Genomic DNA, 6,949 nt, shown 5'->3' with positions numbered 1-6,949 from the left:
GAGGTGCGCCGGGAAGGTCGGAACCCCTTGCAGACAAAGCAGGGGAATCGACCCTCCTGTCTCGATCAGGAGGGGAGAAGGGGCACAGATGAGGTGATGCCGGGAACCTCGGTGTTCCCCTCCAGTGAGACCAGTGTGTTGGGGAACTTTTGGGGTCGCATCAAAGGTGCTAAGTACCGTATCGCACTTCAAGATGGAACGTAAGACTTCTTTTGAGACGCTGTAGCGGCAATGGCCGCATCCTGCGATGAAGAGGGAACGACGTGGTTTTTCTCGAGTTGTGGCGGGATTCTTGAGTTACAACGGGAAATTCAGGCTTCCTCTTCTGTTGGCCCAGGGAAGTCCAGTCTTCCATTCGAGTTGCGAGGGAGAGTTGGGGATTGCTGTCGAGTCACTGCAGGAAAAAAGAGACCTCATCTAGGCTTGTGTCCAGGACCTAATGTTTCTCTCCAGGGGTGACAGGGATCTCCGGTTCACATATCAGACACACCCGAGGAGTCAGGCCTCGCCTCGAGGGGAAGGAAAAGACTCCGCTCTCCTCTCGAGTCGCGACGGGTATGTCTTGGAGTCCACTGAGTGACCAAAAGGGAGTCAAGCCTACTGTGGAGTTTGGAGAGAGGACTCGGGATTGCTCTCCAGGCCATGCTAGAAAAGAAGGCCGTCATGTCGCGAAAATGGGGGCGTCTCGTGGGTTTTCTCTATCTGTGGCGCCAGTGTTTGGTTTCTCACGAGGTATGACGGGGAGCTCAGGGAGCCTCTCGTGTGGCGCCAGGGAAGTCAGGGCTTCATGAGTGTAGCAGAGGGAGCGTGTCATTGCCCTCGAGTCATGGTAGGGGAATCAGGCCTCAAAATGCGTTGAAGAAGGACTCTTGAGTTCTTTCTATGGTGGCGGCAGTAAACCCTGGGTTCACTCGAATTGTGCTGGTGACCTCAGGGAGCTTCTCAGGGTGCCTCTGAGAAGTCAGGGATACTGTGGAGCTGGGACGCGTCTCTCGGGACTCCACTGGATTTCGTGCAATGGAAGAGGTCCTAATCTCGAGTGGAGGCAGGAACCTCAGCGTTCCTCTCGTGACTTCACTGGCGCTGGTCTGATTCGGATCGCAAAGTCCCTGCAGAGTTGGGACAGGAGAGTCAGGCATCGTCTTGTGTAGAGGAATGAAACCCCACTTGCCTCTCGAGTTCTTCAGGGGTGACAAGCCACTTGTTGAGCTGTATGTGGAACCTGCGGGTTTTTCCGGACGATGCACGAGGGTGTCAGTGCCCCTTTGTGTTGTGCCTTCATCCACAGGGTTGCCTTCAAAGAGGTGTCCAGGCATCGGGTTCTTATCAAGAGCGTACCGGGAAATCATCGTCTTTTGGCATGTGGTACCACCCGCGAGCTACGTCTCGAATTTCCTCGTGAGACTGGCCTCATCCTGAAGTGCCCCGTGAAGGTCGGGAACCCCTTACAAACAAAGCAGGGGAAGTGACCCTCCTATCACGAACAGGAGGGGAGAAGGGGCTCAGATAAACTGGTGCCGGGAACCTCGGTGTTCACCTCGAGTGAGACCGATATTTCGGGGAACTTTTGGGGTCACATCAAGGGTGTCAAGTATCGTTTTGCACTTCAAGACGGAACGTGGGACTTTTCTTGAGAAGCTGTAGCGGGCAAGGGCCTCATCTTGTGATGACGAGGGAACCAAGTGCTTTTTCTCGAGTTGCGGCGGGATTCTCGAGTTACGAAGGGGAATTCAGGCTTCATCTTGTGTTGGCCCAGGGAAGTCCAATCTTCCATTCGAGTTGTCAGGGAGAGCGGGGGATTGCTCTCGAGTTACAGAAGGGCAAAAGAGACCTCATCTAGGCTTGTTTCCAGGACCTAATGTTCCTCTCCAGGGGAGACAGGGATCTCGGGGTTGCATTCCAGACCCACCTGGTGAGTCAGGCCTTGTCTTGAGGGGAAGCAAAGGACTCCATTCTCCTCTCGAGTCGTGACGGGTATCTCTTGGAGCCCACTAAGTGGCCTAAAGGGAGTCAAGCCTCCTGTGGTGTTTGGAAAGAGGATTCGGGATTCCTCTCCAGGCCATGCAGGAAAAGAAGGCCCTCATCTCGCGATGACAGGGGCGTATGGTGAGTTTTCTCAAGCTGCGGCGTCAGTGTGGGGTTTCTCACGAGGTACGACAGGGAGCTCAGGGAGCCTCTCTTATGGCGCCAGGGAAGTCAGGTCTCCATGTGCGTGGCGAGGGGGTGCGTGTCATTTCTATAGAGCCATGGAAGCAGAGTCGGGCTTCAAGACACGTTGAAGTAGGACTCTCGAGGTCTTTTTCCCATTGTGGCAGGAAACCCTGGGTTCCCTCGACATGTGCCGGTGACCTCATGGAGCTTCTCCGGGTGCCTCTGAGAAGTCAGGGGTACTGTGGAGTTGGGAGGGGCCTCTCTGGACTCCACTGGGTTTGGTGCAATGGATGAGAGCCTCATCTCGAGTGGAGGCAGGAACCTCATGTTTCCTCTCCTGGGTTTCCTGTCGCTGGTACTGACTCGGATCGCAGTTTCCCTGCAGAGTTGGTACAGAAAATCAGGTCTCGTCTTGTGTGGAGGAATGGAACTCCACTTGCCTGTCGAGTTGTTCACGGGGTGACAGACCACTTGTTGAACTGTGTTTGTAACCTGCGGGTTTTTCTGGACGATGCACGGTGTCAGTGCCCCTTCGTGTTGTGCTTTCATCCACAGTTTTTCCTTCGTAAAGGTGTCACGGCATCACGTTCTTATCAAGAGCAGACCGGGAAATCGGGGTCTTTCGGCTTGTGGCACCACCCACGAGGCTATGTCTCGAATTTCCTCGTGAGACCTGCCTCATCCTTAGGCGCGCTGGAAAGGTCGGGAACCCCTTCCAGACATAGCAGGGGAATCGACACTCCTGTCGCGATCACGAGGGGAGAAGGAGCTCAAATGAAGTGGTTCCGGGAACCTCGGTGTTCCTTTCGAGTGAGACCGGTATGTCGGGGAATTTTGAGATTGCATCAAGGGTGCCAAGTACCGTTTCGCACTTCAAGACAGAACGTGGGACTTCTCTTGAGTCGCTGTAGCGGGCAAGGGCCTCATCTAGCGCTGATGGGGGAACCACGTGGATTTTCTCGAGTTTCGGCGGGATTCTCGAGTTACGATGTCGAATTCAGGCTTCCAATTGTATTGGCCCAGGGAAGTCCAATCTTCAATTCGATTTGCGAGGGAGAACTGGCGATTGCTCTCTAGTAACTGCAGTGCAAAATAGACCTCATCTAGGCTTGTGTCCAGGACAGAGTTTTCCTCTCCAGGTGTGACAGGAACTCGGGGTTGCATTCCAGACTCACACGGGGAGTCAGGCCTCGTCTCGAGGGGAAGCAAAGGACTCTGCTCTCCCTTCAGGTCCTGACAGGTATCTCTTGGAGCCAACTGAGAGGCCTAAAGAGAGTCAAGCCTCCTGTGGAGTCTGGAGAGAGGACTCGGTTTTGCTCTCCATGCCAGGCAGGAAACAAGTCCCTCATCTCGTGATGACGGGGGCGTATCGTGGGTTTTCTCGAGCTGCGGTGCCTGAATGGGGTTTCCGAAGAGGTACGACGGGGAGCTCAGGGAGACTCTCTTCAGGAGTCAGGGAAGTCAGGTCTCCATGCGCATGGCGATGGGGAGCGGGTCTTTGCTCTCGAGTCATGGTAGGGGAATCGGGCCTCAAGACGCGCCGAAGGACTCTCAAGGTCTTTCTCGGGTCGCAGCAGGAAACCCTGGGTTCCCTGGACTTGAGCCGGTGACCTCAGGTAGATTCTCAAGGTGCCTCTGAGAATTCAGGGATACTGTGGAGTTGGGAGGGGCCTCTCGCGACTCATCTGGGATTGATGCAATGGAAGAGGCCCTCACCTCGAGGTGAGGCAGGAACCTCAGGATTCCTCTCCGTTTCGGACTCCGACCGCAGGGGCCCTGCAGAGTTGGGACAGGAGAGTCAGGCCTCGTCTTGTCTGAGGAAGGGAACCCCGCTGGCCTCTCGAGTTGCTCAGGGGGTCTCAGGCCCCTTGTCGAGCTGTGTGTGGAACCCGCGGGTCTTTGCGGACAATGCACGGGGGTGGCAGTGCCCCTTCGTGTTGTGCCTTCACCCACAGGGTTGCCTTCGAAGAGGGGTCCGGGCCTCGGGTCCTTCTCAAGAGCGGACCGGGGAATCGGGGGCGTTCGGCATGTGGCACCACCCACGTGGCTCGTCTCGAATTTCTTTGTGAGACCGGCCTCATGCTGAGGTGCGCCTGGAAGGCCGGGAACCCCTTCCAGAACACGCGGGGGAATCGACTCTCCTGTCGCGATCAGGAGGGGAGAAGGAGCTCAGAGGAAGTGGTGCCGGGACCCTCGGTGTTGCCCTCGAGGGAACCCGGCGTGTCGGGGGACTTTTGGTGGTCGCAGGAAGGCTGTCAGGGACCGTTTCGCCCTTCAGGGCGGAACAGGGGACTTCCCTTGAGACGCCGTGGCGGGCAAGGGCCTCATCTTGCCAAGAGGTGGGAACCACGTGGTTTGTCTCGAGTTGCGGCGGCATTCTCGAGGTACGACGGGGATCTCAGCCTTCCCCTTGGGTTGGCCCTGGGAAGCCCAATCTTCCCCTCGGGTTGCGAGGGAAAGCTGGGAGTTGCGCTCGAGTCACTGCAGGGCCGAAGAGACCTCACCTAGGCGTGTGTCCGGGACCTAATATTCCTCTCCAGGGAAGGCAGGGACCTCGGGGTTGCATTCCAGGCTCCCCCGGGGAGTCAGGCCTCGTCTCGAAGGGAAGCCAAGGACTCCGCTCTCCTCTCGAGTCGCGACGCGGGTCTCTTGGAGCCCCCTGAGCGGCCTCAAGGGAGTCCAGCCTCCTCTTCCGTTTGGAGAGAGGACCCGGGATTGCTCTCCAGGCCATGCAGGAAAAGAAGGCCCTCAGCTCGCGAGGACGGGGGCGTCTCCGGGGTTTCCTCGAGCTGCGGCGCCCGTGGGGGTTTTCTCCCGAGGCACGACGAGGACCTCAGGGAGCCTCTCGTGTGGCGCCAGGGAAGTCAGGTGTCCATGCGCGTGGTGAGGGGGAGCGCGTCCTGGCTCTCGAGTCACGGGAGGGGACTAGGGCCTCGAGACGCGTTGAAGAAGGACTCTCAAGGTCTTTGTTGGGGGGCGGCGGGAAACCCTCGTTTCCCTCGCCTTCTGCCGGGGACCTTAGGGAACTTCCCAGGGTGCCTCTGAGAGGCGAGGGATCCTGTGGAGGTGGCGGGGCCCCTCGGGACTCCGCTGGGTCTGGCGCAATGAAAGAGGGCCTCACCACGAGGGGAGGCAGGAACCTCAGGCTTCCTCTCCGTTTCGGACTCCGACCGCAGGGTCCCTGCAGAGTTGGGACAGGAGAGTCAGGCCTCGTCTTTTCTGAGGAAGGGAACCCCGCTGGCCTCTCGAGTTGCTCAGGGGGTCTCAGGCCCCTCGTCGAGCCGTGTGTGGAACCCGCGGTCCTTTGCGGACGATGCACGGGGGTGGCAGTGCCCCTTCGTGTTGTGCCTTCACCCACAGGGTTGCCTTCGAAGAGGGGTCCCGGCCTCGGGTTCTTCTCAAGGGCGGGCCGGGGAATCGGGGGCGTTCGGCATGTGGACCCACCCACGTGGCTCGTCTCGAATTTCCTCGTGAGACCGGCCTCATCCTGAGGTGCGCCTGGAAGGCCGCAAACACCTTCCAGACCACGCAGGGGAATGGCCTCTCCTGTCGCGATCAGGAGGGGAGAAGGGGCTCAGAGGAAGCGGTGCCGGGACCCTCGGTGTTCCCCTCGGGGGACCTCGGCGTGTCGGGGGACTTTTGGGGGTCGCAGGAAGGCTATCAGGGACCGTTTCGCCCTTCAGGGCGGAACAGGGGACTCCCCTTGAGACGCCGTCGCGGGCAAGGGCCTCATCTTGCCAAGAGGTGGGAACCACGTGGGTTTTCTCGAGTTGCGGCGGGATTCTCGAGTTACGACGGGGATCTCAGCCTTCTCCTTGGGTTGGCCCTGGGAAGCCCAATCTTCCCCTCGGGTTGCGAGGGAAAGCTGGGGGTTGCGCTCGAGTCACTGCAGGGTCGAAGAGACCTCACCTAGGCGTGTGTCCGGGACCTAATATTCCTCTCCGAGGAAGGCAGGGATCTCGGGGTTGCATTCCAGGCTCCCCCGGGGAGTCAGGCCTCGTCTCGAGGGCAAGCCAAGGACTCCGCTCTCCTCTCGAGTCGCGACGCGGGTCTCTTGGAGCCCCCTGAGCGGCCTCAAGGGAGTCCAGCCTCCTCTTCCGTTTGGAGAGAGGACCCGGGATTGCTCTCCAAGCCATGCAGGAAAAGAAGGCCATCAGCTCGCGAGGACGGGGGCGTCTCAGGGGTTTCCTCGAGCTGCGGCGCCCGTGGGGGTTTTCTCCCGAGGCACGACGAGGATCTCAGGGAGCCTCTCGTGCGGCACCAGGGAAGACAGGTCTCCATGCGCGTGGCGAGGGGGAGCGCGTCCTGGCTCTCGAGTCACGGGAGGGGACTAGGGCCTCGAGACGCGTTGAAGAAGGATTCTCGAGGTCTTTCTCGGGGGGCGGCGGGAAACCCTCGTTTCCCTCGCCTTCTGCCGGGGACCTTAGGGAACTTCCCAGGGTGCCTCTGAGAGGCGAGGGATCCTGTGGAGGGGGCGGGGCCCCTCGGGACTCCGCTGGGTATGGCGCAACGGAAGAGGGCCTCACCTCGAGGGGAGGCAGGAACCTCAGGCTTCCTCTCCGTTTCGGACTCCGACCGCAGGGTCCCTGCAGAGTTGGGACAGGAGAGTCAGGCCTCGTCTTGTCTTCTCAGGGGGTCTCAGGCCCCTCGTCGAGCTGTGTGTGGAACCCTCGGGTCTTTGCGGACGATGCACGGGGGTGGCAGCGCCCCTTCGTGTTGTGCCTTCACCCACAGGGTTGCCTTCGAAGAGGGGTCCGGGCCTCGGGTCCTTCTCAAGGGCGGACCGGGGAATCGGGGG

The sequence above is a fragment of the Bubalus kerabau genome, unplaced genomic scaffold (assembly GCF_029407905.1).
Source record: "Bubalus kerabau isolate K-KA32 ecotype Philippines breed swamp buffalo unplaced genomic scaffold, PCC_UOA_SB_1v2 scaffold_26, whole genome shotgun sequence".
Lineage (NCBI taxonomy): Eukaryota > Metazoa > Chordata > Mammalia > Artiodactyla > Bovidae > Bubalus > Bubalus kerabau.
This window is presented reverse-complemented; position numbering follows the sequence as displayed.